Here is a 20,327-nt window from a genome sequence, read left to right as displayed (position 1 = left end):
TGTTGATTGCCTAAATTATCCAGCACTGATCATTGCTGGGGTAGTGTATTGAATAGACTGACCACTGGTCCAAACCAGCCCAGCAAGTCCCACTCCTCCATGAACATTGAGAGGTATCTTGAAGCCCATTCAATTTTAATGCATCCATCCACCTGTTCTAGCCATAATTTACCTTTCATCAGCTGGAAATTACCATCCTCATGGCTGAGACGTGGCAAGACATTATGGGATCACTGCTAGTCTGCTTCTATGCAAAGCAAAACAGACAGCCTTAGATCATCCTCTGAGATTTCTATTTTGTTTTTCAGCAAAATGAACTAGACATGGTTGTGTGCACATTTCAGCTGAAGCACAGTTACTTCTTAAACTGCTTCATTTCCATCCTCAAAGACACATCAAGGCTCTGTTCTGTGATCCCCTAGGCAGAAGATGCAATGTTAATGGAGATTCTGGCTGTCACTTTTAAAAGCAGTTAGTGATTTGAATGCCTCAATTTCTAGTGTACCCAACTTAAAATATTTTACAAGGTCCAATTTTCAAGAAATTGAAAAATTTCTGGACTCAAAAACTGCTGGGCAGAGGTTCCCACCCCACTTGATGTTTAAATCCAGAATCCACTTTACCTGGTATTTCTACAGAAAATCCTTTTGCAAAACGAAAGCCCTAGTACTAGTCAAAAGAAGGGGGAAAATAATTTTCTTTCGCCAGCTGTGATGAAAATGCAACAAATCCATGCATTCTTCCAGTTACATAAAATACAGCAGCCTACCCTTGAATATGAATCCATGAGTATTTTCTTCCAGAGTGATACACTGAAAACCTTCTCTCACAAAATACTATAATCAGCTTTCAGTGAAACCTACTTTACTGGACATAATATAAAGCTTGATTTCCAACAATGTCAGGACAGAGAACCCACCCCATATTTCCAATCCATATATTGCTGGTACTTGTTCCTGCTGCAAATACCACCATCAGTAATCCCTGTCTTGCTGCCTGCCTCCCCTGAAAAACGGATTATAATTAGCAGAATCCCTGGATCTCATCCTTGAGTAAATATGAATAAAAACAAGGTACAAATAGAGAGAACAGTCAGAACAGTAAAATACTGGTAGTCTCTGCTGCTGTTCCTTATTCCACTAGTGGAAAAATTCTGACTCTATTTTAGTCAGAGGAGCCTGGTGTCATGCAATTGTTCAGTCACAGCTCAGCAAACCTCATTATTTCAGGTCTCTTTAGAAATCCTGAGTTTTGCCCAGAGTAGGATGGGATGTGTACCCACCTGCTGTGCACTGTGCCCCAGGAATGGCACAGCCCTGGGAGCTGGCACAGGCACGGGAACCCCAGCACAGTCACAACTCCCTGCTTTTTAATCCATCACCCCACTGGGCTCTGCTTCAAACCCACAGTTTAACCAATACTGGCGGGTTTCAGCCAAGCCTATGCTGATAGTAGACAGAACGAAACCAAGTTAATTAGAGTTAAATGTAGCCTCAAAGGAGATCTCAGCTCCAAAACTCCTTATGCCCATTAACTTATATAGCATGTATATTTAATGAGTTCAGCACTCGTCTCGAGTTTAGGAAACACACACATGGGGTGGCAGCTATTCAAAGCCGTTGCACCAGAGCATGAGCAAGTGCTGACTCTGCAAGATGACAAGGTTATGTTGCCAGTTATGGAGATTCTACCTTTATTGCACAACCCTCAGATATCTAAATTTAAATTAAACAGGTGAAGTGACAACACAAAAGCCACCTACCGATATACTCATCATAAAATACAAAAAGGAAATGAGAAAGACCAGAGGGCTAAAGCTCATGTTCAATTTTGCAAATATGGTTAAATCTTGTAACATCCCCAGCATCTCCTGAGCCTTTTTTTCATAAATAAACTTCGGAAAATATGTATCCCTGTAGACAGCTAAAGCAAACACCTTCAAAGCAGAAGGGAATTTTACAAGTGCAAATTTGGAGCTTTAAACCCCACCCTTCCATCTCCACATGCATTCTCCAACACTCATCATGTGAAGCCAGGTAAATGGCCAGTAGTTGCGCCCTTCGGGTTCTAATACATTAAAGCAATCTACTTATTTATGAGATAAAACAACTTGCAAAGACTGTTAAGTCCAAAAAATACATAGTCATATATAAATAAGACTGAATTATGCCAACAAATTCTGCCAATGCCCTTTTTGAGCCTGTCATTTAAGTACAGCCAGAAACCCTGTTCACTGGATTACGATGAAAAGTAAGGGGTAACTCACTGTTTTGCATTAATTATAAGTATGTTCTGGCCAATATGGCATTAACACACAATTAAATCACTTTGAATCATGTAATTTTGCGTCAACATTCTGTAGAAATATGTAACCTCTAATACAGAAAATAATCCTTCAATTAGAATATGGTATCGTACCACATTTTCCAAAATGTAAATAAACTAATGAATAAAAATATTCTAAGCATTATAAGAGGACAATGTGACCCAATGACAACAGTTTACTTTCAAGTGAGAATGAAAAAGACTAATCATGTAGAAGGCTCAGTTTCAACTGCAATTCCAGGGGTAATGCTGCTCGTATAAAAATCCCCCAAACTATGATCACATAGATATTACAGTATTTCCCTAGCAACAGCCAGTTCAAATGAAAAATCTAAACTTTGTTTTTCTTTTAATCTTTTCAGGAATAAAAAATATTTCACTTTAATAAATTCCTTAACTTCACGACTGTAACATTCAAATGGATAGGTATCTTTGTATATCCTTGAAATGCAACTATACAACAATTTTAGTTTAAATGAATGGCAAAACACTGCTTCAGGACAGAGTGCTGTCTCTAAACTCCTGAAAACTTAATCTGTATTCTGGTAATCTAGGCTACACTTTATCTTCAGGGGTTCTCCTGTAACATCATTCCTCAATGCTCTGGATTCAGCCTGATGTGATTGAAAAGGCTTCCTTTTCTTTTTTCGCCCATTCATTTACTTTGTTCCCAGGCTCTCTGTCCCCTCTCCCCAAATCATTATTAAGGAAATTATTTTAAAAGAAAACCCTACAGATAAACCATGACCTAGAACAGGGAGATTCTGCCCAATTTATGTTCCAGAAAGCTGATTTACTTTAAATGATATTATTGCATGCCATTCAAACTGTACTTTCAGCCACATTTTTTATTGACTGGGTCCGTCATCTTTTCTTTCCTAAAACCTGAGTTTACTTTAAGAATGACAGAAGACCTTCTCAGGGTCAGCTGAAAGCATTCATAACTGCACATACCAGGAAAGAAGTGCTATAAAACTGAGAAGCCCTCAAGGACAGCTGTTTTGCTGAGGAGCTGCGTGACCAAGCTGCCACCTAAGCTCCCATGTAATGCCACTTCTCCTGGTTCAGTTCTGTCACCACACAGTGCCCTCCCAGGGGGGTGGCCATCTCCAAACTAAGCTCTAGGATGCTTCCAAACACAATACAAAACAAAATGCAGATGATTAATTAAGAAATGTGAACTTAAGATGACAGATGCTACCATAACTCAGACACTGTCCAGGTCTGCAGCTCGCCAAGCCTGCCCATCTCTGGGATATGCTCAGCCCTGCTGCCCCTGGCTTCATGCTGACAGCTCCATGGGACAGGTGAGCCTGCAAGGAACTGGTGGGCAGCAGGGAATCTGACCTGTCTGCACCTCTGCATCCTCAGCACTGTTCATGTCCTGTCTCCTGAGCTAAGGGAGAAGGGGGTTCAGTATTCAAGCTCTGCTCTTCAACGGGCACAGCAGCCCAGAGCCTTCCTGCTCACCTCCTGCCTGCACCCAAATGCAACCACACCAACCTGGGCTCACTTCTGAGGAAAACCAAGCAATGCCATACATCACAGCAACACATCCTTCCCTGCCCTGCTGCTGTGAAACACAAAGTTTCTGAAAGCAGCCCTCCCATTGTGCTGTCTCTGTGCAACCTCTCAGGCAGCGCATGCCAAACCCTGAGCACCATCTCCAGCTGCCCCTGCCCAGCCCAGCACCAGGTGCTGGCAGGATCTCCTCCACAAGGCTCTGACCCAAAGGCCCTGGAGCAGCTTTCTCCCTGCCCCAGGACCACATCAGGAGTGCTTTTAAACACACACACACACAGACATTCCTATCATTTGTGCTTCCATCTCCACTTAAGCAGCAACACCAGCTCTGATGCTAGAGAAATCTTGCTTGTTTCAAGCATCAGCATCTTAGCTAATGAATTTTTGCTACTCTTCTACACTCAACAAATACTAGGCTGAGTGACATATAGACTAATTGTCTGTTAAGGTCACTGGCCAGCTCTTTAATTTTATTTAGTACACTTTGAGACAGTTCATGAGTCATTAGGGCCTTATTCTTGGGGACACAAGGACACGTAATACACACTAATAAAGAGCATAAATGTGATCTAGTACGTGTATTTTACAGATTGTGAAATTAGAAAGATAGTATTAAGTATTTCTTTGCAATGTTTGTTATATTTTTAATAATTGATGATTTTAACAAACAAAAATATTTGTACGAGTCTGCTGGTGTATTTCTAACTTGTAACACTGCTGTAACTCTAAGAAAATTCTTCAAGTAGTAAAAGTCACATTTTAAATACCATCTTGAATAGAAAAAAAGGCTCAAGGGAGACCAAACTTAAAAAATTCCTTACTTAAAAGAGGGAAAAGAGACACTTTTCAATCTCTTATTCATGATATTTGATTTTATGATCTAAATTATAATTCAGAGCACACATGTGTCAGGAACTTTGCAATACTTTTGAAAGGGATCAGCATCACTAATCAGGCACTGAAATCCAATTTCTGGGAGAATCTGGGAGCTCAAACCTGCACATTTTAGCTGGCTTGGAAAGATCTTTGAAAAATAAAGTTAAACAGTAATTATACATAAGTGTGCTTGAGAAACTTTACACCTGTCTTGACATGAATCAGATCTTTGCATGGATGATGAAATTCTTGGCACTGCTTTAGGTGATTGGGATGGCATTAGCTTAGGCAAGGTAAGAATTCAACAGCCACAAGCCTAGACAGGTAGGATAAAGGAGTTACTGACTCAAAAAGGCACAGCAGCTTATCTGTGGAAGTCTAAACATGCTAATCATTTAACATAAACAGATCTGCTGATATTTATAGAAAGGAATTTCAACTCATAAGTAACAATGTTAAAAAAAGGACACCAGTATCCCTAATCATATTTTCCACAGGTCCTCCCAGCTCCTTGCAGATTATTGCTACTAAAACTCAGACAAGGGAAGGGAAAAGAAAAAAGCAAAGAAGTAAAAAGAGGAAGAAAGAAAAAGAGCCAGAGATAGGTAGCTGGGTATGGGATCAGGACAATAATGAACTTGTTGGCAATCAGGGTTTAACTGCTGGCTATGCTACAAGACTCCTGGCAACCTTTGTCTCCCTCTGCCTCAGTTCCCAGTCTGTAAAACCAAGTGATAATATTTCCTTACCTCACAGGAACGTTCTCAGAATAAATCCATAAATGCCTGGAAGACACTGAGACACCACTGTGACAGAGGCCATAAAAATACCTAGGGGAAAAGCAAACAACATAAGAGTAAGTGTCAGAAGTGACCAAAACAGCAGAGACATTCACAGATTAAAGGTACAGCAAAAATTAAAACTTTGCTTAATGACGTGAATTCTTCACCCTGGAGAAGAAGCAGTTCAGTTCAGCACATATTCCCATGCAGCACTTTAAAAACCATGACAGCAAGGGACAATTCCCCCTTTTCTCCCTGCACATGACACAATCATGATAATCCACCACCAGATGCAAGCAGGAAAGATGTTTACAGATCATTAGCCTAGCCCTCCACGACAGGTATCACATCCAAGAATCCCAGTCACAGCAACAGAGCCCCACATACTGACAGTGCTCTTCCTCAGCCTCCACATCCAATTCTAACTGCAGAGCTGAGCTCCTCCACTAGTTAAAAAACTTTCAGCCTAACACTTATTCCTGAACAGCTTTTATCCATTTGTTTTCATGCCAACATTGATCCAGCAGCTTACACAGCTTTTCCCTATCCCTGACATTTATTTCCCTGACAATAAAAAATGAATTACACCACCTCCCTGTCAGGGCTCATTTTCCCACCCAAATCAAGCAAGTTCTTATCACTCCACATCAGCATCTTCTGCCCAAGCCCATCCTTGTGGTCCACTGTCACCTTGCACCTGCCCAAACATGTGTTTCTCCAGCATTTTCAGCTGGGAACCCTCTCCATCCCACCCAGTGCAGAACAGAAGCTTCTCTCCGAATGCCTTCTAAGGTTATGACCTGGCATGCCATCACCATGGAGCTATGTCCCACTTCAACTGCTCTGGGTCTCAAGGTCTTTCTGAAAGACACCCTGACCTTTCACAGCACTGACCATGGCTCCTACCTGTCTCACCTCTGAGCCCTCAGGACACTGCTCTGTGGTGCCAGGGACATGACAGGGATCCTGCATGGTCTCTCCCTAAAAACATAAATCCCATCTTCAGTGTCAACTCAACCCACAGCTGATGGCTTGAGCTCAACTCCACCGCTAAGCATATTTTAACATGAGCCAAATGACTACAGCCCTCAGAAGGATAAGTGATTCAAAATATGCAAATGCACAGAATCCATTATTTAGTCTTTATCATTTACAAAGTACGCATTTTGTAAACAGTTTCAGTCCTCTTATGGAGAGTATGATAGTGCCCTGAAATTTGGGTGTCTGATGGTTGCTGCATCATGCACTGATCATCACAGCCTTGGTGGGAGAGGGCTTGCTCCAGTTCTGAGGTGGGACATGAGGCTTGAACAGCCTGCCTGCCCAGTGTTCCCTGTGCTTAGAAACACCTCCATCTGCTCCCTCATACAAACAACTCCTTGGAGATCCTCTCTCATCCCCTCAACAACTCAGCTGACCAGGACAACAAAAACACCCCCAGTTTTTTCCATTTCTGAGGGCAGAGGGCAGTTCCTTTCCTCCTGGCACTTTGTGTGGAACCAGCTCAGGAGCTGCTCAGACAAGCACTGGAGCTGGCAGGAGGGGAACAGGAACCTCCCCCCTCTTGCTGGCAGTTTGCCCCCAGATCAGACTGGGATGTATTGGAAACCTCAGCCCAGGGAACCAGAATACACTCACCTTACCAAGGACTCGGATCCATTTAAAACTGTGCTCTAATAACCTTCACAAATAAATATATTATGCAATTTATGTTATGCAGCATTGACTTCAATGACTCTGTAGCAGTGCTTACACTACTATATTTACTTCTGGCAGACACTGGCAGCCTTCACTGTAATTATTCTGAGCGTGCTCCTGTTCTAAACCCGGAGGTCTTACCCTGCCAATATCTATGCACAATGCTCCTTAGTATGTTTTCCATAACTTTGACTACACTGTCCTTCTCTCTTCTATCCCTGCGAACTTCTTTATCTAGAACATGTCATGAGTTTTTCCTCCTTTCACCATTTTATATCACAGCACCTCTCCCTCAGTATCAGATCACCAACTTCCACCTTCAGCTGTCTCACAGTGCTGATCTCCATCCCTCAGGAGAGAATTTTAGACAAACACCCTGGCGCCTCCTGCCAGGCTCCCTGAAATTTGAAGAAAGCCCTCTTTTAAGGCATGTATGCATCCACCTTGATGCCCATGGCACAGATCAGCATACTAAATAAACAGAAGAGAGATGGTACAGATTTTTTTTCTCCCTTCCCCCAGACTAACAGGATGACCATTTCAGTACTGGCTCTTTCCACTCTCTTTATCAGCCTTTGCTGCAGGAATGGCAGTTGCATCTGAGTGGAATCCATCCAGCAGTAAGTGGTTTGTTAATTCCCAGGACACGCTGCATGCAGAGAAGGATACTTAAGCTACTTAAAAAGCAACCCTTTATTAAATGCATAAAAACGCTTGAAATTTCTGTAAGCCAACACTTTAAATTAATGACTTCATTTAAATATATCGGTCTCTGCTGCTAATTGTTATATTGCTTTTTATGAATTCTTTTACACGTAATCCTTGGAAACCCTATAGAATTTACTATAGTTCTAACACACAGTTGCAGTCATTCATGGTACACATTCATGTATTTCACTATAAACTTCTTTCTCCCAAAAGCTTAAGTAGCTTTTTGCCTGTGTGTAACAGGGGTAGTTCAAGTCAACTATTCTCAGCTACACAACAGTGACACTACTGCTAGAATAGGAAGTGGAAACATGTCACTTAAAAAAAACCCAAACAACCAAAACAAAACAAACAAATTAAAAAAAAAAGAAACCCCAACCAAAAAACCCCAAACAACCTCTTCCATATTAAAAATATTAGGATGGAGCAAAGAATTTTAAGATTAAGAGTTTAGAAAATATTCTCTGTCATATTAAGCAGTGTTTAATGAGCAATTGAGGATTCCTGGAAATCCCTGCCAGAAGTGGATCTGGGCACGCCGAAGCGATCACTTCTGCTCTCAATTTCTTTGTGTCTATTCATCTGACAGATGTATTTAAAATTTTACACTGATTCAGTTTTGGATGTGTTAAGTGACTTTATAAAGGAGATGTTCTGCTTATATAGGGAAGGGGCATATAAACATTAGGTACTTGATACTGAGGATTAAACACGAACAAAAAAAATTTATCAGCAGTGACAAAAGTGGTGATGGCAGTTCACTGGAGATAACCTCCTCTGTGCAGCATGCTGCAGTCTCCATCTGCTAATTTAGCACACTGAAGTACATACAGCTTCTCCCCTGCCACAAGTTAAATTCAAGGCCATCAGGAGCAGTGGGGAGACTGCCAAGACAAAGTGCCATGCTGCACGTCCCCTGCAGCACCCTGAACAAGAGCCCAGCACCTCCAGCTGCACCTGGACACCTCTGCTGCTGAAAACATGAACACCATCTCCATGGGGTTTGCCAGTTTCCATGTGCCAAGCCAGGAATATTTTCTGGAACTCTTCAAGGCAGAGTTTTCGATCTGTGAGACAGTGTTTACTGAACAGACAACACCAGCAATGATGAGCTTTCCGTGCAGCATCAACAACAGCGAGGAATTCCTCATCTCTTGGTGAGCTCCCATGCTGGCTGACGCTGCAAGAGGCACTGCAAGGGGCCAAGAAAAGCCGCAACTTATCACAAGAAAATGGCAAATTGTGAAAAACCTGTATCACAAGGTTACCTGCTGATGCACAGCTTCAACAGAGCTCCATAAATACCTCAGTCTAACAGTGACAGAGGTTAAAAATCTATTATCTTTCCCAAATGACAGTCTGAACACATGTTCAATAGAACACCCCGCCTCACCAAGCTACAAAGTAGATTCTGCTTTTTCAGTTCAACAAATACAAACCACAGGGAGCTTTTTAAATGAAAGCATTACGAAGATTACATTAGGCAAGTCTGATCTACTGTAAAACACTCACACACAACATTAAGAGGTAGAACAACCTTTAACACCTGCTTTCTCTTCAAACATAGCACTACCTCTGTGCATGGTTTGGCTCTTAATGGGATGAATTCTCAAGCTAATTTGTATGGCTTACTCCACCAGCAAAGAATACTTCAAATGTTTGGGATCTAGTTCCACTAATACTGAACTGGTGAGAGTATTCTTTCAAGAGTGTGTAATCCACAGTGCTGCTCAGCCAGCTACCGTCCTGTGGGATGGATCCACACAGCAGAGAATATTTTCACCCTGGTGTGAAATGTTGTGACACAAAAGGAGGTGCAGCAGCTGGAAAAGCATTGCATGATCCAAGCAGTGTTGAAAGTCATCATTATAAATATTCACAAGCAGACAGAATTGTTTTCTTACTAACAGCACATTGTTATTCACAAATATTAATTAGTTTCTAAATACCACCTGTTACTCAGCCCTCCCTCTGCCATGTGACATGGGCTCCATGGTTGGCTTGCAGACTGTCCACACTGCTCAGAGATTTAATGATGTTTCAACTTCCAGAGCTCACTCAGCTACTGGGAGGAGAGGAAGGGAATAATTACTTACTTATGTCTTTCTCTGCTGACCTCTCTGGCAGATGAAACGAGCAGCTTTAATGGCCTCTGACAAGAGGCTGGTCCTGTCCTCCTTAGACAGGAAGGATGACAACTGCACTAGTAGGTCTTTGGCGTGGAGAATGATTTTAAAGATCCAAACTTCAAAGATCTCAGTGAGGGGAGAGCTCAATCTCAAAACTTCTCCCCAATGGAGGGAAGAAAGCTGCTAATGCAACCACTCGCATTTCCAGCGATCACTCACACTTCAGACAGAGCTGAGGCACCAGGAATTGCCTGTCACATCCTACAGTATAAATAAACCACAGACTGCCAGGAGGAAAGCTGTTACAAACCTTGGCAATTTTCTTTGGATGTCTTTAGATCACTTCTTCAAAGGATCTCTCTGTATTAAGAGGTACAGGTGCAGACAGACACCTAATATGGGATTCCTCTTCCTCCCCACCAGCAACAACCTCCTCCTAATTATGTGCATCACCAATAACAAGAGAAAGTTGGGCAGAACACTGATGGAACTGGGCAGAGCACAGATAAAATGCACAAGTTAATAGTTCACTTAAGGTTGAAGTGACACAGATGAATGATGAAGTACTGTCTTGTTTTCTACAAACTCTGGATGGAAGACCCCTCAGACCTTTCAAGAACACTCCTCCTGCTCAGCATCCAGCAGAGACAGCCAGGGAGGATGAGCTTATATTAATGAACTCAAATTAATACAAAAAAAAGAATGGAACTATTTTGAGCCTGGAGCTCACACTTAGCCTTACTGGAAGAGATGAACCTGAAGCATTCTCCTCACAGATTCCAGCTGAAAGACTCAAGCTCTGAAATGCAGCACTTGGCATTTCCAGTACCTCAGGAAGCAGTGCTGCCTTTTCAGTGCAAATGTAGCACAAAGGTTGTTATCCCACAGCTGCCAGACTCAATACCAAGGCACAGTCACAAACGTGTATGTTTTCCAGGAAGGAGACACAATCTATTCAATACATCTCTCTCTAACATCAGATTTTTCTTACCAGCATGATTTCACTGGTACATCCCAATCTGAATACTTCTTAAACGGTTTTTTTAAGATCTTGTGCATCAGGCTATCAGCTCTACAGAAAACTAGAGTAGAAGAACTAATAAATTTCAGATTTTAGATGAAAAGCCAGAGCAGTTTTTGCTGGAAAACACAATGGCAGGACAATTTAACCTTGTCCTTGCTAAATATGGAAAGGGGAATGAAGTCAGGGCTTGATATCCTCAAACTCCTACTAGAAAAAAAAATTCTGCCATAGTTCCTGCAGACAGCAATAACCCAGGACTATCAGGATTTTCTCAGAGTTTGGACAGCCTCACATTCAAGTCTCTAAGATTATAAAACCACAAAGTGGGAGGGCAAGGAGCATAGACACACATGGAGTAATTTTTCCAGTGACTGACAAGCACGGTACTCAATTTCTTAGGGACTTGAACGGCTGGAGCTGAAGTTAAGCTTCACTAGAGCTATATTTAGTTCTGCACAAATACAAATTAGGAAACACTTTCTTCCCAGTTACTAATGCAGTGTGACAGGAAACAATTATTTGCTCAGTGTCTAATGTTACCTTTGGTGACTATCTAGTTCACAGAAGCTGTATATTGTATAATAAAGAACCAAGCTGATATTCAGCAAATCAGTGAGACAACTTATTTAAGAAGATGAAGAAGCATTTGATTTGAACACATCTGAGCTATACTGGTCTTAGCTATGCAGATAGAGTTAGTGCTGAGGCATCTTCTGCTTTGATAATAAACAAAGTCAGTTTGTTTTCCAAATTCTGCATTAATTTATTCAAGAACTCTGCGGATATCTAAAGAATATCATGTTTCCCCTAAAGTGTAAAACAGAGCTGGGCACAAGGACAGAACAATTAAAATAAAAGTAAAATCCATCTTTTATGATTTCAAGTGCCAGTTTCTTTCTATGAGAAATGCAATTCTGTGTCACAAGGGAGCTCTCAGCTCAGCAATTGCTTCAGTCTTCAATCTTTACAAAACACAAAAGACAACAAAATGCATGATTCACATGAAGGGCTAGTTAGACCTTGGCAAAGCAAGCCATGATTGTATAGAGGAGTCCCACGTGCTTCAGAAAGGCTCAAAAGACTGCACACAAGAAATCCCAGGCATGTGGCTGAGAAGAAACCCTGCTCCTGCCTGCTACAGCAAGAATGTCCACTAACAGGCTTGGAGCTTCTGGGCCATCCAACACACCATCCTTACACACTAAGGAAGTTACAAAGAATACAACACTACTGCACAAACATGTTCCTTTGTCTGGCACCACCGGGCAAATACTTGCAGGGCCCTTTGCTTTAGTGAGTCACATGAGTATTTCTAGAGCTGAAGGAGATGACATTTCATGTTTGGCTTAACTAAGACCCAGAATAACCAGAAAGTTGCCCTGAATATCAGCATTTTTATGACCTTTTCAGTTCCAGATCCCTCTGAGATGGAAGGCAGATGAGCCCTTGGCACCATCCAAAAAATCATCAATAGCCCAGGTTTCTTCAGCCAAAGCTGGACTACTGAAATATGTGCATGTCTTTACCTAACCATCCATAGCTTTTTTCTGAGAAAGTAAAAAAAGGCAGGGGGGAGGGCAGGTAAACATTTGATTTCTTGGTATTGCTTTTAAAACATTATCAGTTATTTTGATAGTAGGTTCTTGGAGCAGGTCAAACCAGGAAATATGAGAGTTCTGGGCAGAAAGCAAACAAACCTCTCAACATAAGGCAAAACATTTTTTGAGATACTCTGAACAATCTCTCTTCCCTACAAGTGCCAGGTATGACTAAGTTTGATGAATAAGTTACAAGGATTTCCAGGGAGAAATGACACCACTACTCCCACTTGAACAAAATCTAGGAACATTGTTTATGTGCTCTATCTTCTTTGAGGATCCTGTGGCAAGGGGGAAATTCATGCCCCACACCCTGGGCAATTCAAGGTTTGACCAGGAATTTTACTTTCGATGCCCATAATGTCCCTGCCTATGTTTTACTTGCTACATGTTTACTGTAACAAGGTAATTCCTACAGTGCTTCCTATATTGATTAGCAACACCCATGTGGAGTCAAAGACTTATCTTGCCTATACTGCTGGAGGGAGGGGAGCTAATTTTTTTCAGATACATCCAACTGGCACACTAGTATTTTATCCAAGCACCGCTGTGCATCTCGCCCCCATTTCCGACAGCGTCAAAGGAGTGGGAACAATCATGGATCTGCATGACTTGGGTAGAGGTGCATATCAATATTCAGCCCACAGATCTTGCTAGTACCGAAGGGCAGCAACTACGTCATCCTGTTCAGAGATTAAAATACTTTCCTGTATTTCAGCAGGCTGGTAGACCAATACACACACGAGCCTGATAGAACAACAAGTGGCTGGAGCTCTTCAGGGAGCTGATGGAAGGTAAGCGTGCTTTCTCCTGCACATGTAACCCTGCAGAGCAAAACTCTCCATGACTAAGCCACAATAGTTGCTGTCAATGTTTACTGAAGCAACCAGATTGGACTTTCAGCATCAAGCACAGGTAGGCCAGGTTCACCTTCTGGTTTCCTAGAATCTTTTAAGTGATTATATGACTCTATATTGCTCCTTGACTGTTCTCTCAAAGAGAGGATGCAAAGCAAAACAAGGCTCTAGCTTGGAACAAGATGAACAATTACTCTGGAAGAGACTAATTTTCGCTAGAAATCTCATTTCACACCTTTTCTCACTCCTCCAAAGAGTCATCCTCTATCCCTCTTCATCACAGTGCTAAAATAATCAGGGAAAGTAGGAGCCTCCTTTCTGATATAGTTTCCCATGTTGTACCTCCTCTCCCGTCCTCAGAGTATTGAGCTCATCAACAAATGTACAATATGAATGGAATCTTGGAGAACTTAACAGAGGTGTACGGAATGAGGAAACACAGATGACTGGCATACAAATTATTATTAGCTACTAAGTAATCAAAGGGATAAAGACACATGTTTCAAGAATTATGAGTAGCTAATTATTAGTAATTAGGATTAGAGTTACTCTTTTTAAGAAATTCACTATTATTCATCAGCCTACAGTATCTTTTCTTGCATACCGAATAACTGCTACTGGAGAGGATAGATTTCTTTTCATCCAAAGTATCCTTTCCCCAAACAATCACCTCAACCTTGGAATACACCAATGATAAACCAGAAGGAGTATTTCATGCCACACACAAGATCTCAAAATCTCAGCTCTCTACACTGTATAAGCCACATTTATACTGTTGTCCCAGAAAAAGCTGTGCTGATTCCCAGCTAGCTTGGAAAAGAGGAAAAGCACAGCATGTGGTTACTGCCATTTTGTCCAGGATAGGCTAGAAAGGAGCACACACCAAGCACTGCTCAGTGGTTCACCATGTCTGCTTTTGCAAGGTTTTAACTGCACATCAAGCAGACTCCTGAACAGAACTGACTTTAAGGGACTCTAGAGAACTTTGAAAGGTTTTAGAACAAGAGAAAAGCACACAGGTATCTTGTCAACACCAGAAGAGCAGAACAGCTCTGGCACTGGGGTGCAGAAGCGAAGAGATCTGAACAACTACATTACAAACAACCTCCTAGGAGTGACACCAACAGGACAGACAGCATGAAGTCAGGACTAGGATTGCTCTTTTGAGGATTAATTGCTCTCAGCTTTCTTTAATTGCCCAGTGGCATATTGCACAGGACAACAAATTCTCGCTGTAATGAAAAAAACTTCGTGTTACAAGAAATGTTATAAAATTAATGCAACACAGTGGAATGGCTTGATTGGTTTTAAGCCATCACAACTCACTGAATCAGACCAAGCTCACATCAGCATTGCCAAAGTGTGTCCTCCATCACACCGAAGAGCTGATGTTTATCTGTGTCTCACAAGGCTTTTGACACAAAGCTGAAGACCCAAAAAATGCATTAACATTGGAGAATCAGCAGCAATGTCCAAACCAGTAAACTGCTACTAGCAAACTCCACTCTATGTATAATCAATCTTTAACACCTTTATGTAACATACTAGGATTTTTCTTTCACGTCCTCTAAAACAGTAACAAAAATCAGAAACAGCATCAGTCTGCACAAAACAAAAGGGTTTTGGTGTTTTCCTTTCAGAGCAGCAACACTCCCATCCCTGAAAGGAGCTGGAATTACGACAGTCATTACACTGGAACACACAATCCCTACCAAAGGTGAGATGCAGCTTCAAATTGAAATACAGGTGTCTAAAGTGAACACAGATTAACACATTTACTCTATCACACTTTCACTACTATAGAGCATCTATTATAGATGTATATTAAATGTGGATTAATATATTCATGAAGTCTAGACAAGCATATTTTCAATTAACAAACATCTTTCCCCACTCCCAAACCAAAATTATCATAAATTATAATCCCCAATGAGTGATCTCCTATAACAGAAATATTAAAGTAAAGAACACTTTAAAAAGTTATTTACAATACAAACACTCTGGTTTTATGGTTAGCAAAATACACCAAAATTCTGCCTCAGAAATGCCTGTATTTCAATTTTATATATGTGAATAAAGCACCAAAATTTGAATATACTGGTAATAGTAAAATAAATGCCTCACGTATCTATTTTGCCTTACAATTTCACATCTATACCCTCATGCACTGAAATGCAAACACTACAACATGGATTCCCACACTACTTATAATGGCTGCATCAGCACTACATGTTCAGATGGATGATGAACAGTACCAATACAGTAACAATGGCCACCTTTGGATAGTCAGAGTTCTCATTTCTTGTTATCACAAATACAAGAAATCCTAATTTCTTTTGATCCTTATGCTTATCCACATGCTTACGTAAGTGACACAGAATAAAAGAAACTCTCAGATACATTAATTTCTCTTTTCACATGGTTAATGATTTTTCCTTGAGAAGCAAAATAAATGTTTATTTTAAATATATACATAAAAAATGTCTTAACATACTTAATAAAAATTAGGTTTATGTTTCTACAGCATTACAACTTATTTAATATATTTGTAAATAGGCATAAAATTAAAATTAATTTATGTACTGAAAGTATGTGAATTTAATATACATTTTAAAAAAACCTACATTTGCTTGCCATGTCTTCAAGAAAGGCAAATCAGCAGGTTAAAATTAATGCACTAAACCAACTCTAAATAATGATTGACCTTTTGACTGATGCAGAAATAGTTTTTTTCCTAATTTCCGTTTATCCAGTTAATTCAATTCAAAGACTTGTTTTGCTCAAAAGAAGAAATCAATTAAGAAATAACATAGCATGAAGTTTTGTTTTTAATCTCCAATCTAAACATTTAGAGCAAGAGGATGAAATCTACCATTTACAAAATTTTCCAGGGCCAAAACTACTTTCCTATTTAGTCACTATTTAGAATTAACAACTATTTTAAAACTTGAAAGTCCTCCCTTACCAATTTAAAAAGCAAAATGCCCTGTTGCTTTTGATTCATATACCAAATAAATTTTAAAAAACCTTAGTTAATTGTACAATGTTGTTTTATGCATTTTAACTGAATTCAAATTTTGACATCAATACAACTATATATTTAGCACACCATGTTAAACAACTATTTTACTACCAAAAATATGAAGTACCTGGATGCTTATTTGGCATCGCCAGACAATTATAACATATGCTTAGAAGGCTGACATAAGGTGCTACCTTACTGTAAAAGCTGTATTTAGCAGTAAAAATCAAGGCAATCTAATAATTACCAAACTACTAAAAATTAACCTCCCCTTTGAGAAATGTAACAAAGTAAGATCAAAGGAACCAATTTACTTCAAAGTTTCTGCCTGATTTACATCACCATTTAAATCATGTTTCAGAGAATGAGATATTTATTACAAAGTAGCAAAAAAAAAAAAAAAAAAGGGAGTGGAAAGATTTAATGAACTCTGACAATGTTCTCTATTTTTAGCCTCATACCAGAATTACCATATATTTGGCAGAAATACTCCTGAAGGTCCTTGAGCTATCCTATTGGTTTTGTAGCTGATAGTCTTTTAATTTTGGAATACTCAGATGGGATAAAACTCAAGAGTGAGTTATTTTACAATTACTTGGGAGCTGGGAAGGCTGGGGTGCTTGAAGAGATTTCAGCATATCCCTATCCATGCTGGGATTGTGCTCCTGCTGGTGAACTGAAGCCTTCTAATACTCCTCATCCTGCACCGACAAGGAACATCTGAATGATACTTCAGAGCCCACAGTGGGATTAAGCAAAACATCCCAGAGCTCCAACACAATCTCCTACAGATGAGGGAGAGAAAGGAGGGAGGACAACTTCTTATCACTGTCATGGTATTTTTCCTTTATTACAAGAATTAAAGAATTACGAGAAATGTACAAAGTTAATGCAGACAAATGATATTTTTTTATCTCACTAGTATTTTAATTAAAAACCTTTTGTCATGTCTGCTAAGCAAGTTCAAAGTATTGCATTGCAGTAGCAATGGTAACGCAGAAGTCTTGTTAAGCTTGGAGAAAAGAAACGTTTTCAACTTTTACAAAATCAGCGACTGTAATTACTGGAGGAATAAATCAAATTTATAGCAGGCAAACACAGGACATAATTTTTTTTTTTTTTTGCAGCCATAAATGAGTTTGTTTTTGTTGCAATGCAATAAAGTTTAACATTTTCTGCATGTCAGACAGACTATTTTGATAATATTATTTACATTTCTTCCTTATTAAAAAGACGAAAAATTTGCTATTAAGATATTCAAGTCATCACAATACATGTTGTTACTGGATAAGCTTCAACAAAACCTTGAAGTACTTTTTCCTAACCTCATTAACAATAAATGCATAGCTAGAGTTCTTACTTCAATATTACACAATATCTTGTTCTTGCAAAATATCAAGATGCAGAATTCAGCAAATTATGGCAAATCAGTTGTTGTGGAGTTGTTTTTTAGTTTGTTTTTTTACATTCTGTTCAGAATGCTACAACATGGGAGACAAAAGCAGTTTTGTTTCATTGTATGCAAAGATCTTTTTTTCAATTTAACTGAACTCTAGACAAAAAAGTTGGCTTTTTTTTTTTGTAATCATGCCATACACTACCTCTGCTATTTAAAAGTGTTTTTCCATCTCCACTTTCACTACTAGCCTTTTGTGAAGAACAATTTCTGATTGCTAGGCTATTTTTCATTTGCCTACCTCTATTCACAAAAAGAAGGAAGCATGTAAAATGGAACATTTGATAGACTTCAAAAACTTGAATAGCTTATATATGTAAACTGATTACAGTTTGCAAAACTTGAAAGTAATGTTATCAAAACATGGGCTTACTTCAGCAAACAAAGGCACTGCTAACCACGAAAAAGCTCCAGCACTCACTGGCATCAAACCACAGTAGCACACCATGAACACAAGTGATTTGTTCTTTGCTTGCATGTCAGTTTTGAAGAGTAAACATTGTACATACACACACACACGTGTGTTCATTGGAGCACATATACAATGGTTGCCTATGACCACATAAACCTGTAGCTTCCCCTTGAAAAAGGCATTTTTATGAGACTGCCTAGCTCAAGTCAGCAAAACAGTTTGCACCAAGTTATCCAAGATGTCTTCATTTACAAATTTCAGTTTCTCCTCGATGTGGTGTGAAAAATTACAATGGAAAGATACAGCATTAAACAGTGCAGGTAGCCTGTCACCTCCACCGAGAGACGGCTGAGCGATGCCACCGCAACGGGAAGGATGGCTCCAAAAACGTTTCTGCAGCATCGCTGTGGAAAGACCTTTATCAGCTAGTGACTATAAATTTATTTTCTGCAAAGGAACCTTCGGGCATAATGTGCACAGAAAGGACATAAAAGGCAATCTGTCTATCAGTGAAACTTAAAAGTAAATGTGAAGGCAGGAGAGGCAGTGTATTTTGTTGAAATATGTAGATGTGCCACTTAGATATCAATGCGCGCCACCTCCTGACACCAAAGGGTGAAATGTTCTGATCTCTGCTGACAATATTTATACTGAGAAAGCTTCCAATATTTTATTTGAAATTCCTAAAGGCCTATGATCTCTTCTCCAGAAGCAAGGGGATTGGGTGAGAGTCTTCTGGCAAACAGGTCATTGAGCCTGAGGACCATCTCACCAGCATCACTTGTTTCCATCTCAGCAGCACTCACCAATCTACTTCCAGAAGACAACTGAGGACCACAGAAACCAAATTCACTTTGTTATCTACAGTAAAAGAAGAGATAAAATCCCTCAGCAAGGATCACTGCAGCCTGCACCACTGGCTGGGCAGGAGGCCAGCATCACCTGCACTGCTGGCCAAGGCACATGAAGGCCACAACTCTGCTTCTGCCTACAGACAGCTTAAGACATCAAATCATTCAGAAAGTTTTAGGTTTTCACCTTTCTTCTCACTTCTGAGAGATGATTCGTGTAACTTGTAATTTCAAATAAAAGAAACAGCAACCGTGTCCTTTAGGAATGGGTTTTCTTTGAAAGTAACAAGAAAACCATCACCCCCTAATCCAATAAAGCCCATAAACAAAACCAGTAACATTCCATCAAACACATATGCAGAACTCTAACCCAAGTTCATCAGATGCATACACAGAAAAATGTTAGGACCTGTGTAATACAACCCAATTTTCTACAAGGCAACATAAAATCTAAATATTTTAAAATATAAATACAAAGATTAAGTAATACTGAAAGAGGGCACAGGACCTAAAGGGCAATGGATCTAAAGATACACTTTTAAATATTTAACCAATTTTTCTTCCTGGAGGCATGGGATCCAAAGGCCAATGGATCTAAAGACACACTTTTAAATATTCAAGCCAGTTTTTCCCCTGAATTTTTATCATCCTATTAACATAAGTTTATACATTTTGTATAATACATTTGTGCATTATAATATTTTTTTCAATTGTTTAATCTTCCTATTTCTATTTTTTTAATCATCCAGCAATTGCTCAAGCCTCTGGGTGTATTTATTTTAATTAAATACAACAAAATCAAGTGAAAAGCTTTTGCACTTTCCAAAAGAGGAGACCACTCAGAATTTTCCTTCATGTGCTGCAACAGAGATCTGTCAGATACATCCCCAGAGTAACCCTGCAAAGACAATAGCTGTGCCAGCAGCAATTTGTCTGCATTGTGAAGGCAAATATTTAACAAACAAAACAAAACAAAGAGTAATTTAATATTTGTATAGTGTTTGCACAAAGAAGTGCTGATCAGAAGGAGTACTGAGTGCCCGGGGTAGCACCGTCCCCCCTGCA

General features: G+C 39.8%; 1 protein-coding gene across 19 annotated transcripts in view; it reads right to left on the bottom strand.

Moving 5' to 3' along the window:
* PTPRF (protein tyrosine phosphatase receptor type F) overlaps positions 1–20,327 on the bottom strand; it is a 375,235-nt gene that overhangs the window by 280,530 nt on the left and 74,378 nt on the right. For all 19 annotated transcript variants that reach the window (XM_071436511.1, XM_071436510.1, XM_071436515.1 and 16 more), the window contains exon 2: positions 5,475–5,555. The gene's annotated coding sequence lies outside the window, so the exon portion shown is untranslated. The remainder of the gene's footprint in view (positions 1–5,474; positions 5,556–20,327) is intronic.

This window comes from Agelaius tricolor, unplaced genomic scaffold, assembly GCF_023055355.1.
Source record: "Agelaius tricolor isolate 1412-34295 unplaced genomic scaffold, bAgeTri1.0.p SCAF_11, whole genome shotgun sequence".
NCBI lineage: Eukaryota > Metazoa > Chordata > Aves > Passeriformes > Icteridae > Agelaius > Agelaius tricolor.
This window is presented reverse-complemented; position numbering and strand designations above follow the sequence as displayed.